The 22,152-nt window shown below is 42.8% G+C and overlaps 1 protein-coding gene across 2 annotated transcripts in view; it reads right to left on the bottom strand.

Moving 5' to 3' along the window:
• b3galt1b (UDP-Gal:betaGlcNAc beta 1,3-galactosyltransferase, polypeptide 1b) overlaps positions 1 to 21,805 on the bottom strand; it is a 131,023-nt gene extending 109,218 nt beyond the window's left edge. For both annotated transcript variants that reach the window (XM_023980831.2, XM_070437646.1), the window contains exon 1: positions 21,705 to 21,805. The gene's annotated coding sequence lies outside the window, so the exon portion shown is untranslated. The remainder of the gene's footprint in view (positions 1 to 21,704) is intronic.
• Between the last annotated feature and the right edge of the window lie 347 nt (positions 21,806 to 22,152).

Genomic DNA, 22,152 nt, shown 5'->3' with positions numbered 1-22,152 from the left:
ACAGTAAATACTACAATATACCGTACTACAGTCCGCAAAAACACTAGTAAATACTACTACGGTATTTGGACCTTGATCTCTCTTATGATGAACATATAAAAAATACTGCTGACCTACAAAGCATTGCATGGACTTGCTCCTTCCTACCTATCTCTCCGATTTCGTCCTGCTGTGCATACATGCACGTACACTACGGTCACAAGACGCAGGCCTCCTTATTGTTCTTAGAATTTCGAAGAAAACAGCTGAAGGTAGGGCTTTCTCCTATTTTTATGTAATGGTCTGCCGATCAATGTGAGAGACGGAAACTTCGTCTCGACCTTTAAGTCTTTACTGAAGACTCATCTCTTCAGTAGGTCCTATAATTGAGTGTTGTCTGGCACAGGGGTGCGAAGGTGAACGGCAAGGCACTGGAGTGACGGACCACTCTTGCTGTCTATGCCTGGCCGGCTACCCTCTCTCCACTGGTATTCTCTGCCTCTGACCCTATTACAGGGGCTGAGTTACGGGCTTGCTAGTGCTCTCCCATAACGTCCCTAGAATGGGTGCATCACGTCGTGCCAGGCTTTTCCGCTATACTCGATTTGAGAGGGTTGAGTCACTGACGTCATTTTCCTGTCCAKTTTTGCACCCCCTCGTGCTTGTGCGGCGGGGGAGATATTTGAGGGCTTGTCTCAGGCCTTGTCTCAGGTTAGTACATTGATGGTCTGTTGATATCCTGCTGGTGGTGTGGGGGCCGTGCTTTGGCAAAGTGGGTGGGGATATATATTGATGTCTATAGTATTCTCTCTGGTATGCAATCTGGTTTCCGCTCAGGTTATGGATGTGTCACTGCAACCTTAAAGGTCCTCAATGATGTCACCATTGCCTTTGATTCTAAGCAATGTTGTGCTGCTATTTTTTATTGGGCAGTCTTGATACAAAAGTTTTAACAGAAATGCAATGGTTCATTGGATCAGTCTAAAACGTTGCACATACTGCTGCCATCTAGTGGCCAAACTCTAAATTGCAGCTGGGCTGGAAAAATACATGATGGCCTTTCTCTTGCATTTCAAAGATTATGAAAAAAAAAAAAGAAACTGTTGGTTTTTTCTTTGTATTATCTTTTACCAGGTCTATTGTGTTATATTATCCTACATTCCTTTCACATTTCCACAATCTTCAAAGTGTTTCCTTTCAAATGGTACCAAGAATATGTATAGTTGAAGTCAGAAGTTTACATACACTTAGGTTGGAGTCATTAAAACTTGTTTTCAACCACTCCACACATTTCTTGTTAACAAACTATAGTTTTGGCAAGTCGGTTAGGACATCTACTTTGTTTATGACACAAGTAATTTTTCCAACAATTGTTTACAGATTATTTCACTGTATCACAATTCCAGTAGGTCAGAAGTTTACATACTGTGGCAGACCAGGGGGTTGGGTCAAAACRTTTACACAGATCAGACAGAGTAGGATTAGCTCAGTTTCAAAGGTGTTCATTAAAATAATCGTTCAAAAGAAAAGAATAGGTCCCCCAAGAGACCCTCTCCCGGATACTGTCCTCTTGGCTCCAGGTCTTGCTGTATCCTGTGGGGATCAAAAACTGTACTCAGTCCTGTTACATCTGCAACCATCCCCAAGTATACAGGAGTCCTTTCTCTCCCCCCCCCCCCCCCTCTGTCTCCTAGAGATGAACGTACTTTGGTGCGAAAAGTGTAAATCAATCACAGAACAACCGCAAAGGACCTTGTAAAGACGCTGGAGGAAACAGGTACAAAAGTATCTATATCCACAGTAAAATGAGCCCTATAACTTGAAAGGCTGCTCAGCAAGAAAGAAGCCACTGCTCCAAAACCGCCATAAAAAAGCCAGACTACGGTTTGCAACGGCACATGGGGACAAAGATCGTAGTTTTTGGAGAAATGTCCTCTGGTCTGATGAAACAAAAATAGAACTGTTTGGCCATAATGACCATCGTTATGTTTGGAGGAAGAAGGGGGATGCTTGCAAGCCGAAGAACACCATCCCAGATGTGAAGCACGGGGGTGGCAGCATCATGTTGTGGGGGTGCTTTGCTGCAGGAGGGACTGGTGTACTTCACAAAATAGATGGCTCATGAGGGAGGAAAATTATGTGGATATATTGAAGCAACATCTCAAGACATCAGTCAGGAAGTTAAAACTTGGTCGCAAATGGGTCTTCCAAATGGACAATGACACCAAGCATACTTCCAAAGTTGTGGCAAAATGGCTTAAGGACAACAAAGTCAAGGTATTGGAGTGGCCATCACTTTACCCTGACCTCAATCCTATAGAAAATGTGTGGGCAGAACTGAAAAAGCGTGTGCGAGCAAGGAGGCCTACAAACCTGACTCAGTTACACCAGCTCTGTCAGGAGGAATGGTTCATAATTCACTCAACTTATTATGGGAAGCTTGTGGAAGGCTACCCGAAACGTTTGACCMAAGTTAAACAATTTAAAGGCAATGCTACCAAATACTAATTGAGTGTATGTAAACTTCTGACCCACTAGGAATGTGATGAAAGAAATAAAAGCTGAAATAAATCATTCTCTCTACTATTATTCTGACATTTCACATTCATAAAATAAAGTGGTGATCCTAACTAACTTAAGACAGGGAATTTTTACTAGGATTAAATGTCAGGAATTGTGGAAAAACTGAGTTTAAATGTATTTGGCTAAGGTGTATGTAAACTTCTGACTTAAACTGTATAACATTTACTTTTACTTTTTATTTTATTCAAGTATGATGATTGAGTACTTTTTACACCAGTACTTAAGTACATTTAAAACCAGATACTTTTACTCAAGAAGTATTTTACTTGGTGACTTTCACTTTTACTTGAGTAATTTTCTATTAAGGTATCTGTACTTTTACTCAAGTACGACAATTGAGTACTTTTTCCACCACTGTACCCCTGCTAGAATACGGAGACATAATTTATAGATCGGCAGGTAAGGGTGCTCTCAAGCGGCTAGATGTTCTTCACCATTCGGCCATCAGATTATGCACCAATGCTCCTTATAGGACACATCACTGCACTCTACACTCTATACTCCTCCATAAACTGGTCATCTCTGCATACCCGTCGGTTGACGCTTATTTATAAAGCTCTCTCAGGCCTCACTCCCCCCTATCTGAGATATCTACTGCAGCCCTCATCCTCCACATACAACACCCATTCTGCCAGTCACATTCTGTTAAAGGTCCCCAAAGCACACACATCCCTGGGTTGCTCCTCTTTTCAGTTTGCTGCAGCTAGCGACTGGAACGAGCTGCAACAAACACTCAAACTGGACAGTTCTATCTCCATCTCTTCATTCATAGACTCAATCATGGACACTCTTACTGACAGTTGTGGCTGCTTTGCGTGACGTATTGTTGTCTCTACCTTCTTGCCCTTTGTGCTGTTGTCTGTGCACAATAATGTTTGTACCCTGTTTTGTGCTGCTACCATGTTGTGCTGCTGCCATGTTGTGTTTCTACCATGTTGTTATCATGTTGTGTTGCTACCATGCTGTATTGCCATGTGTTGCTGCCATGCTATGTTGTCGTCTTAGGTCTCTCTTCATGTAGTGTTGTGTTGTCTCTCTTGTCGTGATGTGTGTGTTGTCCTATTTCTGTTAAAAGTATTTTTATTTTTAATCCCAGCCCCCGTCCCTGCAGGAGGCCTTTTGCCTTTTGTTAGGCCATCATTGTAAATAAGAATTTGTTCTTAACTGACTTGCCTAGTTAAATTAAGGTTAAATAAAAATACAAAATAAATATCCTGCCTGGTTGGCCCTGTCTGGGGGTATCGTCGGATAGGGCCACAGTGTCTCCCCACCCCCGTCTCAGTCGCCAGTATCTATGCTGCAATAGTAGTCTGTGCCGGGGGGCTAGGGTCAGTCTGTCCTAATTGGTGTAATTCTCCTGTCTTATCTGGCGTCCTGTGTGATCTTAAGTATGCTCCCTCTAATTCTCCCATCTCTCTCTCTCGCTTTCTCTCTCCCCTCCTGGAGGATCTAAGCCCTAGGACCATGCCTCAGGACTACATGGACTGATGATTCCTGGCTGTCCCCGTCCCCAGTCCACCTGGTCATGCTACTGCTCCAGTTTCTTCTGTTCTGCCTGCAGCTATGGAACTCTGACCTGTTCACCGGACATGCTACCCTTTCTCAGACCTGCTGTTTTGACCCTCTCTCTCCCTATCTCGCTCCTTCTCGCTCTTTCTACCGCACCTGCTGTCTCGACATCTGAATGCTTGGCTATGAAAAGCCAACTGACATTCACTCCTGAGGTGCACCCTTTATAACTACTGTGATTATTATTTGACCTGCTGGTCATCTATGATCGTTTGAACGTCTTGAAGAACGATCTGGCCTTAATGGACATGTACTCTTGTAATCTCCACCAGGCACAGCCAGAAGTGCCTAGTTACTCTCTGTTTCTTCCTAGGTTCCTGCATTTCTAGAGTTTTTCCTAGCCACCGTGCATCTACATCTGCATTGCTTGCTCTTTTGAGCTATAGGCTGGSTTTCTGAATAAACATTTTGTGACATCTGCTGATGTAAAAAGGCCTTTAGAAATATATTTGATTGATTGATACAGTATACCACAGTCCACAAAAAAAGACTACAGTAATTACTATAGTATTTACAAAATAATTTTTACTACAGTATTTATACTATAGTAAACTGCAAATACTACAGTATAAAATGTATTCCTATATAGTATTCATAATTGTGTCCATATTGTCCATGAGTTTCTAGTGGTTAGACCATATGGTTCAAGAGAAAATAACCTAATTAATGAAAAAAAGTATCTAATCAACAATGGAATTCATTTCAATTAACTGCAACTCTTCCAACTATTTACTTTTTTCACAATGTCACGCCCTGACCATAGATTGCTTTGTATGTTTCTATGTTTTGTTTGGTCAGGGTGTGATGTGGGTGGGCATTCTATGTTGTACGTCTAGGTTGTCTATTTCTGTGTTTGGCCTGGTGTGGTTCCCAATCAGAGACAGCTGTCTATCGTTGTCTCTGATTGGGAGCTATACTTAGGTAGCCTGTTTTCCATTGTGTGTTGTGGGTGATTGTTTTCTGTTTAGTGTATGTTCACCTGGCAGAACTGTTTCATTTTCGTTTTTTCCTCGTTGTTGTTTTGTATAGTGTTCAGTTTCTATTAAATATGACRGACACTTACCACGCTGCATTTTGGTCCTCCTCTCCTTCCACCAACGAGAATCGTTACAGAACCACCCACCAACCAAGGACCAAGCAGCGTGGTAACCAGGAGCAGAGGGTTCTGGACTCCTGGACTTGGGAGGACATTTTGGACGGCAAAGGACCCTGGGCACAGCCGGGGGAGTATCGCCGTCCGAAAGAGGAGCTGGAGGCAGCTAGAGCGGAGCGGCGCCACTACGAGGAATTGGCGCGAGGTAACGGGCACGATAGGCAGCCCCAGAATTTTTTGGGGGGTGGCACACGGGTAGATTGGCGGACTCAGGTAGGAGACCTGAGCCAACTCCCCGTGCTTACCGTGGCGAGAGAGTGACTGGGCAGGCACCGTGTTATGCGGAGAAGCACAAGGTGTCCCCAGTGCGCACGCATAGCCCGGTGCGCTACATCACATCTCCTCGAATCGGCCGGGCTAGAGTAGGCATCGAGCCAGGAGGGATGATGCCGGCTCAGCGCATCTGGTCTCCAGTGCGTCTTCTCGGCCCGGGGTATACTGCACCAGCCCTACGCATGGTTTGTCTCCAGTTCGCTAGCACAGCCCAATGCGGCCTGTTCCAACTCCCCGCACTTGCCGGGCTACAGGGGGATCCAGCCAGGACGAGTGGTGCTAGCTCTGCGCTCGGACCGCCAGTGCGCCTCCACGTCCAGTGCATCCGGTGCCTCGGCAAGGACAAGGTCTCCTGCATGTCTCCCCAGCCTGGTGAGTTCTGTGTCTGTGCTAAGCACTAACCTCCTGCATGTCTCCCCAGCCTGGTGAGTCCTGTGCCTTCTCCCAGAGCCAGGCCTTCTGTGTGTCTCTCCAATCCTGTGATAATCCATGGGCACGAAGCCTCCAGTGATGATCCATGGCAAAGAGCCTCCAGTGATAATCCATGGCACGAAGCCTCCAGTGGTGATCAATGGCAAGAAGCCTCCAGTGGTGATCCATGGCAAGAAGCCTCCAGTGATGATCCATGGCAAGAAGACTCCAGTGATGATCCATGGCACGAAGCTCCAGTGATGATCCATGGCACGAAGCCTCCAGTGATGATCCATGCACGAAGCCTCCAGTGATAATCCATGGCACGAAGCCTCCAGTGATGATCTATGGCAAGAAGCCTCCATTGATGACCATGGCACAAGGCCTCCAGTGATGATCCATGGCACGAAGCCTCCAGTGATGATCCATGGCACGAAGCCCTCCAGTGATGAAGCCTCCAACGAAGGAAGCTAGTCCGGAGCCTCCAGCGAACGCCTCCTAGGTCCGGAGCCTCCAGCGACGCCCTCTAGTCCGGAGCCTCCAGCGACGCCCTCTAGTCCGGAGCCTCCAGCGACGCCCTCTTGTCCGGAGCAGACGGAGTCTCCCTCCTGTCCGGAGCAGCCGGAGTCACCCTCCTGTCCGGTGCAGCCGGAGCCGTCCGTCAGTCAGGAGCCGTCCATCAGTCAGGAGCTGCCCGTCACTCCGGCGCTGCCGGAGCCGCCCTTCACTCCGGCGCTGCCGGAGTCTCCCGTCTATTCGGGGCCCGCTGATAGGGTTCCCAGTCCGGGGTCGGCGCTCCAAAGGCACCACCTAAGTGGGCTAAGACTATGGTGGAGTGGGATCCACGTCCGCCGCGCCAGAGCCGCCACCGCGGACAGCTACCCACCCAGACCCTCCCCTATAGGTTCAGGTTTTGCGGCCGGAGTCCGCACCTTTGGGGGGGGTGGGGTACTGTCACGCCCTGACCATAGATTGCTTTGTATGTTTCTATGTTTTGTTTGGTCAGGGTGTGATGTGGGTGGGCATTCTATGTTGTATGTCTAGGTTGTCTATTTCTGTGTTTGGCCTGGTGTGGTTCCCAATCAGAGGCAGCTGTCTATCGTTGTCTCTGATTTGGAGCTATACTTAGGTAGCCTGTTTTCCATTGTGTGTTGTGGGTGATTGTTTTCTGTTTAGTGTATGTTCACCTGGCAGAACTGTTTCATTTTCATTTTTTCCTCGTTGTTGTTTTGTGTAGTGTTCAGTTTCTATTAAATATGACGGACCACGCTGCATTTTGGTCCTCCTCTCCTTCCACCAACGAGAATCGTTACACACAACTGCAACCAATTCCTTGACAAAATATGTATAACAAAGACATTTTTTTTTTATTGTGTAAAAACAATTTAAAGGATATTTCATGTTGAAACCCACATATTAAACACCAATGGTTTATATTTATGATAATTTATGAGGGACAGATATAATTACAGACACCTGTGATAATATGAATTACCCTAAAGGGCCACTAGATCACTTGTGATAAATTACATAAGTTAGAACAATTCTGGTAGTTTACTGGTAAACTTTGAATGTTTTATACCATCCCTTTGCAACCCTATCCAGAACAACAACTACAGTTTATGAATCTAATCTCACAAAGAAGACTAGAGAATAGCCCCMCAAAATGTAATGACATGAGCAGAAGAAAAACTGCCCAAAATAGGTTAAAAATAAATGGCCTTATGACAGTTAAGCACGTCATCTGTTTCAGTAGTGAGTCAAAATACTCTAAGTGGTTGATTTGATGATGTTAAATGTGTGAAGAGTGAAGTTCTCTGGTTAAGTTGGGCACTGAGGCGTGCTGTATACAATATTTACCTAAGCTCTGTGTGAGTCCTCCGAGCCCTTCCTCTGCTGGAACTTTAGTGGCATGCAGTTTAAATGAGGGGACTCAAATACATTTGGACCACTCCATCCTCTCAGATAGAGAGCTAATTTACTCCATGACTTCACAAATTACTCTTCTGCACTAGATTACGKTTTTCTTCTAAAATAATGCAATCAAACATCTCTGGAGAGACSTGGAAATAGCTGTGCAGCAACACTCCTCATCCAACCTGACAGAGCTTGAGAGGATCTGCAGAGAAGAATGGAAGAAACTCCCCAAATACAGGTGTGCCACGTTTGTAGCGTCATACTCAAGAAGACTCAAGGCTGTAATCGCTGTCAAAGGTGMTTCAACAAAGTACTGAGCAAAGGGTCTGAATACTTATGTAAATGTGATATTTCTGKKTTTTTTTTAAACAATGTAATCAATGTTAGAATAAGGCTGTAACCTTCCAAAATGTGGAAAAAGTCACAGGGTCTGAATACTTTCCGAAGGCTGTAACTCAAGCCCAATTTTTATGAGGCGGTGGAAGGTCAGAGAGAGGGGGCAGGAAAGMGAGCAAGGGTTTTCAGCATTTCCAATGAACTTTACTGTACCTTAATTCACCTATTAGCTGTAGGACTATTGACCTTCAGGGATTTGCTCTCAMCTCTTTGTAGAATTCACCACCCCAATAAGCTCAATTGAACCCTTCAATGAAAGAACCATATATCACAATTTTGGGAAATGTTAGTGATATGGTATATTTCTAGTTGTATAGTCAATATGAATCATCCAGAGTCTTGATATTACATACAAAAAATGGACAACATGTACAATACATGTACATTTCTGTTGAGAACTCTGGACATTACAGTGAACTTCTAATACAAAAGATATAAAGACACAACATCTGTAATCATCTGAAAATAAAAAATACACTATGGTTCTTCGGTTGAAGGGTTCAATTATTGTGGCGAAGAGGGTTCAAGAAAAGGCTGAAGATATCAGTCTGACTATCAGCAAGAACTTATGTGATTAATACAGGGGACTAAAGAAGATCTATCTCTGCAAAAATGATTTCTATACTTCTAGATGTGGGTACAGTGCCGCTTTGAAAATGCCAACCCAGTTCCCTGCGGTGATACAGATGTAGGATCTTAATTTGACCTATATTGTCAGAGCAAAGTAATCCTGCAGCAACAGAATTTGAACGTTTAGTCCATAATGTTGCTTGATCGGTGGTTGGGCCATTAGCTGGCCAAAAATAGGCTACATGAAAAGTGCAATACTGTTAATATAACTGTGTCGGCATTCAGTGAAATTATGTAAATCACAAAACTCATCTGCATTTCCTGCAGTGCAGGAAAATTCTCAGCAACAAAAAAGGGATCAAATTAAGATCCTACATATATAGGCTCGTCCTCTGCACAGTTATGCAATGGAAGATCAAAATGGACTGTGTTACTTTGTTCATTGTACAGTGGAGTTGTTTGCATACGACTGCCGAAAGCATAATTTTGTATTGATGAAGAGGCAAAACCTAAAACAGGCAAAGCAGAAGGACACTATCAACAGAGCTACTGCTCTCCTTCATATCCCACATAGACTTCCTCTGAAGCTCTATGACAAACATGTCAGCAAAAATAAACCATTATCATCAATATACTGGCACGACACTATAGACGAGTATTTAAAAATMAAGTCGATGTTATTCAATTGCTTTAAACTGTAGAGAATGCACATTTATTTTGGTTGTTTACAGGGGAACTAAACAAATTGACAGTATAATATGTTAAGTMAATTTTTTGGGGTTGAAAAATATTTATTCTCTTGAGATGCCTGGATTTAGTAAGGTTTTGGTGAACTGACTTTTGAGGCATTTCAAAACGGAAGCACAGAAGGACAGCACGGAAGGACAGAATAAATCAGATTTAAATTCAGCTTTCAGACAGGGAGGGCTGGGAAGTTGCTCGTCTGACTGAGACAGATTGTCAGCAAGAGAAAGTCGAGTCTAGAGGGGATTACAACAAGGCTCTGTTAGTAAGTCTAAAGGCACACCGTATAACAAGACTGATATGCAGATTYCTATAAGCAGATTCCTATAGTCATTGTCATCATTGCCTGGACATCAGTTATAGATAAAAGGGACATGAATGCATAATCAAACCATTGACCTTTAAATGAATTTGTGAAATACTTATCATTCGATTGAAGTGTCGTAATCAATTGTGAAGACATATAGATGAGGTTGCTGTAGTCCTTGCGCTTACAATGGAAACAACGCATAAGCTATACAACTCAGCATATTTCGGTATATGACTAAGATTATTGATAGTGTAAAAGGACTTTAACATTAAAAGGTAGGTTTTTGAGGGGAAAATAGGAGGAAATGCAATTATTCCAATGGGGTGTCTGGCTCAAAAAGCAGAAGAGCTGAAAAGTCAAACTGCTCCAGTTGGATTCCCCAGCTTAATCCTAAACAGCCAGACAGCGAGCGGCAGACTGAGGTTTACATGATTATGTGTGCAGTGCACTGCAGAAAACTAATCCTGTCTTTCACAGCCCTTTATTCCACAMACAGGGCTCTAGCAGCATGTCTAAAACGCCACTAGAAAGAACAGAACATAAACAACAACATCTGTGTTTCTCTCATCAACCCCCTAAAATGGGGTTATTATAGTATATTACAGTTKCAACACTGTAACAGTCCATTTGTTTTTTCATTAGTGACGGACGGACGGACGGGGATCGCTACAGTTAAATATCGCAATATTATTTTGGATTATATAATATCGATGCTTTGACTCCAAGTATCGATAAAAAATAAATTGCTAGGTATTTTTTTTATCCTATAGCTTGTTCTCCATCTTCTTTTTAATTAGTGAGCAAACATGTTTTCAGCACTTTCCATTCCATGACTGATCAAAATTCGTTTTCTCGTGATCTCTCGTCTCTCTGCAGCAGACATACAGTGAATTCGGAAAGTATTCAGACTCCTTGACTTTTTCCACATTTTGTTACATTACAGCCTTATTCTAAAATGTATTAAATWATTTTTTCCTTCATCAATCTACACACAATACCCCATAATGACAAAGCAAAAACACGTTTTTTTWACTTTTTGCAAATGTACTAAAAATAAAAAACTGAAATTACATAAGCACATAAGCAAATCCCTTTAATCAGTACTTTGTTGACACACCTTTAGCAGTGATTACAGCCTCGACCCTACAAGCTTGGCACAACTTAATTTGGGGAGTTTCTCCCATTATTTCCCTGCAGATCCTCTCAAGCGCTGTAAGGTTGGATGGGGAGTGTTGCTGCAAAGCTATTTTCAGATATCTACAGAGATGTTCGATCAGGTTTAAGTCCAGGCTCTGGCTGGGCCACTCAAGGACCTTCAGAKACTTGTCCCGAAGCCACTCCTGCATTGTCTTGGCTGTGTGCTTAGGGTCATTGTCCTGTTGGAAGGTGAACCTTCACCCCAGAGGTCCTGAGTGGTCTGGAGCAGGTTTTCATCAAGGATCTCTCTGTACTTTGCTCTGTTCATCTTTCCCTCGATGCTGACTAGACTCCCAGTCCCTGCCACTGAAAAACATCCCCACATCATGACTCTGCCACCACCATGCTTCATCGTAGGTGCCAGGTTTCCTCCAGATGTGACGCTTGACATTCAGGCCAAAGAGTTCAATCTTGGTTTCATTAGACCAGAGAATCTTGTTTCTCTTGGTCTGTGAGTCTTTTGGTGCCTTTTGGCAAACTCCAAGCAGGCTGTCATGTGCCTTTTACTAAGGAGTGGCTTCCATCTGGCCACTTTACCATAAAGGCCTGATTGGTGGAGTGCTGCAGAGATGGTTGTCCTTCTGGAAGTTTCCCCCATCTCTACAGAGGAACTCTGGAGCTCTGTCAGAGTGACCATCGGGTTCTGACTAAGGCCCTTCTCCCCCGATTGCTCAGTTTGGCCAGGTGGCCAGCTCTAGGAAGAGTCTTGGTGGTTCCAAACGTTTTCCATTTAAGAATGATGGAGGCCACTGTGTTCTTGGAGACCTTCAATGCAGACATTTTTTGGTACCCTTCTCCTAATCTGTGCCTCGACACAATCCTGTCTCGGAGCTCTATGGACAATTCCTTCAACCTCATGGCTTGATTTTTGTTCTGATAAACACTGTCAACGGTGGGACCTTATATAAACAGGTGTGTGCCTTTCCAAATCATCTCCAATCAATTGAATTTACCACAGGTGGACTCCAATCAAGTTGTAGAAGAATCTCAAGGATGATCAATGGAAACAGAATGCATCTGAGCTCAATTTCGAGTCTCATATCAAAGGATCTAAATACTTATGTAATTAAGTATTCAAAATGGGGAAAAAGTCAAGCGGTCTGAATACTTTCCAAATGCATTTTATAGTGAGCAATATGTTTGGAACATCAAATCGCAATAACATCACAGTATCGAATCGCAATACATATAGAATCGTGAGAATCGCAATAAATATTGTATCGGCACCTAAGTATCGTGATAATATYGTATGGTGAGGTCCATGGCAATTCCTAGCCCTACTTTTCATGGCTGCCTTTAGACTTCCCGTCATCTCAAGGTCATGGGTTCAGTTGACTACATGGAAGGGAAAGCTTTGTGAAATCACTGAAAACATGCCCTGATCACAAGGGAAATCAAGTAAAATTCTCAAGAGGCCTCAGAACCACTCTTCTCCTATCAGGCAGCTGGGACAGGGAGGGAGGCAGACCAATATTCCGCAAGTGCTCCTTTCCCATATTGTTTTCTTTGAAATTTCCTCCATTCTTTGTGARCGTTTGCATATTTATCACCGACTGGAGAAGGAAGGAAATGTTCATACATAATTCTGTGTAAAATGTGATTACTAAATAAACGGGTTGCAAGTGATACATGCAGTTTCTACAGCTGGTTGTCAATCATCTTCGTGAACAGGCAAAATCATAGAAAAACAAAGCAAGATAAACAATGATCAATGATTTAAGTCTCTACATAATATTAAACATTTTGTGGAGCGGCCACGCATTTCAATAATTATGTTTTGCATGTTGTGGCTTCAAACAGCATATACAGTGGCTTATTACAAAAGAATGATACATCTAAACTTGGATGACATTCAAGCATAAGGACCAGGAAAAGAGTGTCTACTCCAAGCTTTGTTTACTGACTTCGGTGTTGAGGTAAACAACCAGACAAACGTTTCCATGGATGATAACTGGCATCTCTCCTATACAACACTTACTGGTTAACAACAAAGTTCCCACTCAACACCATGTCTTTGTCTGCTGCCATTTTGGATAGCAGTGTACAAGTGCAGTGTTTCAGTCAAGTTAGCAGCAGCTCATCAGTATGCACTGAGAGGAACACCTGCGGTGTATGCTCCAGAGTTTCATTTGATTGCTAATGTTTCCTTCAGAGACCTTCCGTTAAAGACGGAAGAGACAAGTAATGAGACCTGTGCAGGGGGATTGGAATGCTAACAACAGAATGAGCATAAAACCAGGATGCAGTAGCCAGCCAGCCACACAAACAGCTGAGAGYAAGTAAGCCTGGGATATTGTCTAGAGGCTGGGAAGTATTCAGAGCTTGTTTTTGCTGTGCACGGAGAGTTATTTATTTGATTTTAAGAMAACTCCTGCATCCACACGTACCTCCCCCAAAAATTGCGATGACCAATATTGTAGCAGAGAGGTGTCAGAAATGGAGCGGGAAGCTGGGACAGGGATTGTTTTCCATCTCTTAAGCACTATGCAGCTCTCTGAGCATTGATTGCACTCTCACTGCGATGAGATATTGGGGCAGCTTAAAGAGATAAATAAGTAAATAGAGTAAAGGTAGGACACTAATCCTACAATTCAAGCACATTTCTTTCAGTTTGTTTTTATGCTTGTAAATTGCCTGGGTTTATATACTGGAACAATCTTTTGTGTCATGTCCTGTTAGTAACATAGCATGGTACATTTCAACATTGTAAACCTGCATACTCTGCTTAATCAAAATCTGAATTCCTAGACGTATCTTGAGGTCCCATGTACTTGGATGGCTTAGTAAAAGGGTATATTATACGAACAGGAGCCAACTGATGGATGCTTACAGCGAGACTTAAATGCACTCCAACACCTCTCACCATACACCATACGCATCTCCTATGAATACTTGCATTTCAACGTTTCCATATAAAAAAACATGTACTAAAATATTAAATAATAGCGTTACTGAAATCCAAATTACTAAAAACAGTTCTGTGCAGTGATTCAAAGTACCACACAAGGCTAAACTGGGAATCTGGGATTCTATCTAAAGTGAAATCACTTGCCCATGAAATTGTAGATTGCATAAAATAGATGAAACACTGAGAATGCAAAATACTATCCTGCATACTGATAAGATAAAAAGTCATTTCTAATGTTATCAGAAGATACAATGCATACTTCCTAATCAGATTTTGGGTCCAACTATGGAATCAAGACATGAGACCAGGGCTAATCAKTATAGTGATAATGTGCCACATGAGTATAGAGAGTTGGTTCACAATGATGCCATCAAATTTAGTGAATGATACAATCAAAAYGACAATATCAGGAAAACCAAAAAGACAACCCTCTAGCATTTGCCACATTTACAAAATGTATATTTCTGTTTGGATACCAAAAACATGAAAGCAACTGAAGATGTGTTACTGAAACAATACTCAGCTGTGGCGTAGTGGGGGATATAGGTACAGTGCATTCGGAAAGTATTCAGACACCTTCACTTTTCCACATTTTGTTACGTTACAGCCTTATTCTATAATGGATTTTTTTTTAAGTCCCTCATCAATCTACACACTATACACTATAATGACAAAGCGAAAACAGGTTTTTTGAATATTTAGCAAATCTATTAAACATGTAAAACAGAAATCCCTTATTTACATAAGTATTCAGAACATTGCCATGAGACTCGAAATTGAGCTCAGGTGCATCMTGTTTCCATTGATCATCCTTGAGATGTTTCTACAACTTGATTGGAGTCCACCTGTGGTAAATTCAATTGATTGGACATGATTTGAAAACGCACACACCTGTCTATATAAGGTCCCACAGTTGACAGTGCATGTCAGAGCAAAAACAAAGCCATGAGGTCGAAGGATCTGTCTGTAGATATCATGACACAAGGCGAAACTCAGATGCAGACACAGGAGGAAGATGGTTGAAGTTTAAGATGTTTAATAATCCAAAGGTTGTAGGCAAGAGAATGGTCGTGGACAGGCAAAGGTCAAAACCAGTCCAGGTGGTACAGAGTGGCAGACAGACTTGAGGTCAAGGCAGGCGGAATGGTCAGGCAGGCAGGTAGAGAGTCCAGAAACAGGAAAGGGTCAAAACCGGGAGGACCAGAAAAAGGAGAATAGCAAAAAGCAGGAGAACGGGAAAAACACTGGTTGACTTGGAAGCATACAAGAAGAACTGGCACTGAGAGACAGGAAACACAGGGATAAATACACTGGCACAGAGAGACAGGAAACACAGGGATAAATACACTGGGGAAAACAAGTGACACTTGGAGGGGGTGGAGACAATCACAAGGACAGGTGAAACAGATCAGGGTGTGACAGTAGAGCTCCGAGACAGGATTGTATCAAGGCACAGATCTGGGGAAGGGTACCAAAAAATGTCTGAAGCATTGAAGGTCCCCAAGAACAAAGTGGCCTCCATCATTCTTAAATGGAAGAAGTTTGGAACCACCAAGACTCTTCCTAGAGCTGGCTGCCCGGCCAAACTGAGTAATCGGGGGAAAGGGGCCTTGGTCGAGAGGTGACCAAGAGCCCGCTTGCAGTTTGCCAAAAGGCACCTTAAGGACTCACAAACCATGAGAAACAAGATTCTCTGGTCAGTGTGTGCAAACACTGCAGTGTGTGCAAACCTGGTCAAGAACTACAGGAAACGTATGATCTCTGTAATTGCAAACAAAGGTTTCTGTACCAAATATTAAGTTCTGCTTTTATGATGTATCAAATACTTATGTCATGCAATAAAATGCAAATTAATTACTTAAAAACCATACAATGTGATTTTCTGGATTTTTGTTTTAGATTCCGTCTCTCACAGTTGAAGTGTACCTATGATAAAAATTACAGACCTCTACATGCTTTGTAAGTAGGAAAACCTGCAAAATCGGCAGTGTATCAAATACTTCTTCTCCCCACTGTATACTCAAATTTTGCCAATAATTTCCTAAACGGCCGCCCGATGAAAGAAAGGTGCACCCTTGTGAAAAATCTGATGCACAACAGTGACATACAGTGCCTTCAGTAAGTACACTACATGACCAAAAGTATATGGACACCTGCTCGTTGAACATCACATTCCAAAATCATGGGCATTAATATGGAGTTGGTCCCCCCTTTGCTGCTATAACAGCCTCCACTCTTCTGTGAAGGCTTTCCACTAGATGTTGGAACATTACTGYAGGGACYTCCTCCCATTCAGCCACAAGAGCATTAGTGAGGTCGGGCACTAATGTTGGGCAATTAGGCCTGGCTTTCAGTCGGCGTTTCAATTCATCACAAAGGTGTTTGATGGGGTTGAGGTCAGGGCTCTGTGCAGGACCTCGCTTTGTGCACGAGGGCATTGTCATGCTGAAACAGAAAATGGCCTTTCCCAAACTGTTGCCACAAAGTTGGAAGCACAGAACCGTCTAGAATTACATTGTATGCTATAGAGTTAAGATTTCCTTTCACTGGAACTAAGGGGCCTAGCCCGAACCATGAAAAACAGCCACAGACCATTATTCCTCCTCCACCAAACTTTACAGTTGGCACTATGCWTTCGGGCAGGTGGCATTCTCCTGGCATCCACCAAACCCAGATTTGTGATTCATCACTCCAGTGAACTCGTTTCCACTGCTCCAGAGTCCAATGGCAAYGAGTTTACACCACTCCAGCCGACATTTGGCATTGTGCATGGTGATYTTAGGCTTGTGTGCGGCTGCTCGGCCATGGAAAGCATTTCATGAAGCTACCGACGAACAGTTCTTGTGCTGACGTTGCTTCCAGAGGCAGTTTGGAACAGTAGTGAGTGTTGCAACCGAGGACAGAAAATGTTGATGTGCTACACRCTTCAGCACTCAGCTGTACTGTTTTTTGTGGCCTACCACCTCGCGGCTGATCCGTTGTTGCTGCTATACCTTTCCACTTCACAATAACAGCACTTACAGTTGCCTGGGGCAGCTCTAGCAGGGGAGAAATTTGACTAACTGACTTGTTGGAAAGGTGGCATCCAATGAAGGTGCCACGTTGAAGGTCACTGAGCTCTTCAGTAAGGCCATTCTACTACCAATGTTTGTCTATGGAGATTGCATGGCTCTGTGCTCGATTTTATACACCTGTCAACAACGGGTGTGGCTGAAATAGTCGAATCCACTAATTTGAAGGGGTGTCCACATACTTTTATATATATAAAGTAGATATATTGAATTATACCACTTGACTTATTCCACATTTTGTTGTGTTACAGCCTGAATCCAAATGGATATATATATATATATATATATAATATAATATATATATATATATATATATATATTGAACTCATCTATACACAATACGCCATAATGGGCAAGTGAAAACATGTTTTTAGAAAATGGTGCTAATATAGAAAATTAAGAAATCCATTACATACGCAGTACCAGTGAAAAGTTGGACCGCACCTACTCATTCCAGTGTTTTCTTTATTTTTTGACTATTTCTACATTGTAGAATAATAGTGAAAACATCAAAAACTATTAAATAACACATATGGAATCAGTAGTAACCAAAAAAAGTGTTAAACAAATCAAAATCATTATTTATATTTGAGAGTTCGTCAAAGTAGCCACCCTTTGCCTGATGACAGCTTTGCACACTCTTGGCTGTCTCTCAACCAGCTTCATGAAGTAGTCACCTGGAATGGCATTTCAATTAACAGGTGTGCCTCTTAATGCGCTTTGAGACAACATTTGAGTTGTGACACGGTAGGTGGATACAGAAGATAGCCCTATTTTGGTAAAGATACCAAGTCCATATTATGCCAAGCACAGCTTAAAAAGCAAAGAGAACGCGACAGTCCAATCTGTTCCAAACCGCCGTTCTTTGTGAGACAGCAGATTAGCCGTGAACGGAAATACTATGCGAGTGTGTGGTTCCCACTGTGAAAGCATGGAGGAGGAGGTGTTGATGGTGCTTGGCTGGGTGACACTGTCGATGATTTATTTAGAATTCACTTACCCAGCATGGCTACACAACACTTCTACAGCGATACGCCATCTTATCCGTGTTTGCGCTTAGTGACTTCTCATTTGTTTCTTCAACGGAAATTGACCCAAAACACCTCCAGCGCTGTAAGGTAAATTTTACTTAATTTAATTTTTTTTTACCGCTTTTCTCCCCAATTTGTAGTATCCAATTAGAGTTACAGTCTTGTCTCATCGCTGCAACTCCCTTATGGACTCGGAGAGGCGTAAGGTCGAGAGCCCGCGTGCGCTCCCGAAACACAACACCAACCAAGCCGCAATGCTTCTTCACCACATAACCCACCTAACCTGGAAGCCAGCCGCACAAATGTGTCGGAGGAATCACCGCTACACCTGGCAACCTGTCAGTGGCGACTGTGCCCGCACGCCACGAGCCACTAGTGCGCGATGGGACCAACGACATCCCTGCCGCGGCCGAACACTCTCCTAACCCGACCGACGCTGAGCCAATTGTGCCCCATGGGTCTCCCCAGTCATGCCGGCTGCGACAGAGCCTGGACTCGAACCCAGAACTCTAGGGCACAGCTTAGCACTGCAACCACCGCGCCCATCGGAAAGCCCCTATGTAAGGCTATTGTGACCAAGAAGGAGATTGATGGAGTGCTGCATCAGATGACCTGGCCTCCACAAATCACCCGACCTCAACCCAATTGAGATGGTTTGGGATGAGTTGGACTGCGCAAAGTGAGGAAAATAAGCCAACAAAATGCTCAGCATATGTGGGAACTCCTTTGGGTTGGAAAAAGGAACCTCCTTGGGTTGGAAAAACAACGCTCCTCCCTCAGGAAGAGCATTGAAGATGGGTCGTGGCTGGGTCTTCCAGCATGACACGACCACCGAAACACACAGCCAGGGCAACTAAGGAGTGGCTCCGGTAAGAGCATCTTCAATGTCCTGAGTGGCCTAGCCAGTCTCCAGACCTGAAACCCAATAGAAAATCTTTGGAGGGAGCTCGAAAGTCCGTATTTGGCCCAACGACAGCCCCGAAACCTGAAAGGATCTGAGGAGAGTCTCTATGGAGGAGTGGGCCAGAAAATCCCTGCTGCAGTGTGTGCAACCTGGTCAAGAACTACAGGAAACGTATGATCTCTGTAATTGCAAACAAAGGTTTCTGCACCAAATATTAAGTTCTGCTTTTCTGATGTATCAAATACTTATGTCATGCAATAAAAGCAAATTAATTACTTAAAAACATACAATGTGATTTTCTGGATTTTTGTTTATTCCGTCTCTCACAGCTGAAGTGTACCTATGATAAAAATTACAGACCTCTACATGCTTTGTAAGTAGGAAAACCTGCAAAATCGGCAGTGTATCAAATACTTATTCTACCCACTGTATAATGCACCACCCAAAGGGAACAGGTAAAGGCAACTCCTAAAGCTCTACTAAAGCTCTGCAAAAACACCCATTCCTGCAAATATACTTATTTTATTTTGCCCCCATCTTTCAGATGTTTGGGAATGAAGAATATCATGAAAAGATATTGGGCGATGAAACAAATATCTAACAGATTTACCTACTGGTAACCTGCTTCAAATGGCTTCATCTGTTCTGAATAGATGTATTACAAACCAAGTCCTATTGTTTTAATTATAGGGGTGCAGATTTTCATATTCACMCACTTAAATGATTTCCTTGGCATTATATTTTCCACTAGAAATTCTGCAGGAGTAGTGAACCCAACCAGACCCATCTTTGAAAATCATTCCTTGGAATACATTTCACATTAATTGTTGTGTGGTTCCCCATTTGGCCTCCTGGTGCAGCAAATGTCACAGTATGTCAATGCAAAAAGTTGAATAAATTAACTCCCACGTCTATTGAAGCTGCAATCGATATATCAATGTCAAGGAACTGGATTCAAAGCTGTAATTAAGACATAAGGCAGAAATGGGGATGCGATAGAGCCTGTGCCTGCCAGGATTTGTTCACACACCTGTGTCTATATGTTCTGCAGATGTGCATGTTTTATTGGTGCGTGTGTGGTAGGATGAGCATGAGTTTTGATTTATATTGATGCTTTGGCTAAAGGGATTATGTGATCCAATCGAGTGCAAAATGGCAAGGACAAAKATTATTACAGTGGAGCTCTAAGGAAGATGGATGAGGTGCACAGTAGCATTTGTTAGATACCAAACCAATAACTGAAATTAAATTGGACACCACACACTCCACATCAAGGTTAAGGCAGAACCTACAACTACATGACTGCCAGGGATGAAAAGCCAAAGGGAGAACATTTATATAAGCAGTCCCCCTTTGCAGACTTCAAGAGGAATCTCATATAATAAAATAGATGTGCTAAACAAATTCATCACATATTTGAGGTCAAAAAGGCAAAAACCAAGGACTCAGCATATTCAACATGAATGTAAGCCTGTGAGCGCCTGTTGAAAGGAGGCAGTCACATTGACGGCACTGACGAGAGACCTACAGGCTCTCAACGTGTAAGGGAGCAGAACTCTTTGACAGCAGCACAAAACTACGTAAATGAAAGTGATTGCAGTCAAAGGCTGACATTTTCATTTTCTCTGTAAACACCTAAATCTCTGCCAAAAGAAGATTGTGTAGGCTATGCCTTTGTATTGTTGATATGCTGCCTATCACATTATCATGGTTATGTTTCAAATCACAATTATGCTTTTTAGTATCAGACAAATCATACAGAGAGAATTGGCATATATCATGTTCCTAAGCTACAGTAAGCCTAAACGCATAATCATATGCATGGCCATATGGGATGCATCATGTGCGTGGGCACAGCACGATTTAATAAACGCACTATTAAAATGACTTAACTGCAACGCAATATAATTTAGCCAAATTGCCATAATGTATTGTACACAGACACAGAGTATGTAACTTTATGGTAACACTTTAAATTAAGTAACTCCTATACCTGTGTCTAGGCTAACATTGGCCCATAGGCATTCCTGTCTTTCAGTCTTCTCATCTTTCTGGAGGTTGGACATAGGACGGGAGATATAACAGACATGATGGTACTATAAGATGAATATGCCTCTGTACAGCCAAGAGGACAGCAGGAGTTTTAGAGATATCAGAAGAAACTACACAGACACTACATGCCACATAGACAACAGTGCCTAGAACAGGGCTACATACAGTAAGACAACCTGCCCGTTTATTTTGATTATTAGAAGACTTCTTCACACCAAGTTTCTAATCGCCAAAATGAAGTGTACTTTGGGGGGGCAGTTCATTTTGAAGCAGGCTAGTCCACTGTCATTATCAAAATAACCCCCATCAAGAGTTGCCCAGTGCTGCACAATTGAGTAGAAATACTAAATCTATTATCAGTGGGCTCGCGTCCAGCGGAGGGCACAGGAACACGCAGATGCTAGAGCTACACTGTGGATTTTTAGGAGTTAATTAAGGAAATACCTCGCGACTGAATAAAAAAAGATTTGAACAGTAGCCTGATATGAGCTGGTTGGGACCGTGAACGCAACCGTGTAAATATTACGGTAAACTCATTTACATGGAGTCAAATCCCCGGCATAGGCTACTAAACAGTTGATTAAAGTGGCTCTGAAACAGTACAATAGACGGCAGAAACAAGCAAGCTGAGCCTACCTATTTTATCGTCTCCATCCCATTCAGACTTCTGGTCCTGATGCGAGAGCGGTGCCTTCAGCATCCTAAAGCGAAACGCTATTTGTCTCGAAGAAAAAAGATCGTAGTGCCTGGAGTTAGAGCTCATACATTGACAAGAGACCGGCCCAATCAGAAAGTAATCCGATGGAGTCGTAGCCAATCCACTTGAGAGAAAGAAAGCTACTTTACATACTGTAGCAAGGTAGATTGACGTTATAAGGGTATTTCCATTCAACCAACAATTGTTATGAATTTGCGGAATGACTGGCTTTATAGCCCAGTTCTTTAATTGTAACACCAACTGGCTAGGCTAAACTACTTGCTTATGGGATAAACTGGATATATTTTTATGTTTAAAGAAATAACAAGACAAGAAACAAAAAATAACTACACAAGAGGGACATTATATTCACTCCTATTTCTTAAG

This window comes from Salvelinus sp. IW2-2015, linkage group LG36 (assembly GCF_002910315.2).
Source record: "Salvelinus sp. IW2-2015 linkage group LG36, ASM291031v2, whole genome shotgun sequence".
NCBI lineage: Eukaryota > Metazoa > Chordata > Actinopteri > Salmoniformes > Salmonidae > Salvelinus > Salvelinus sp. IW2-2015.
This window is presented reverse-complemented; position numbering and strand designations above follow the sequence as displayed.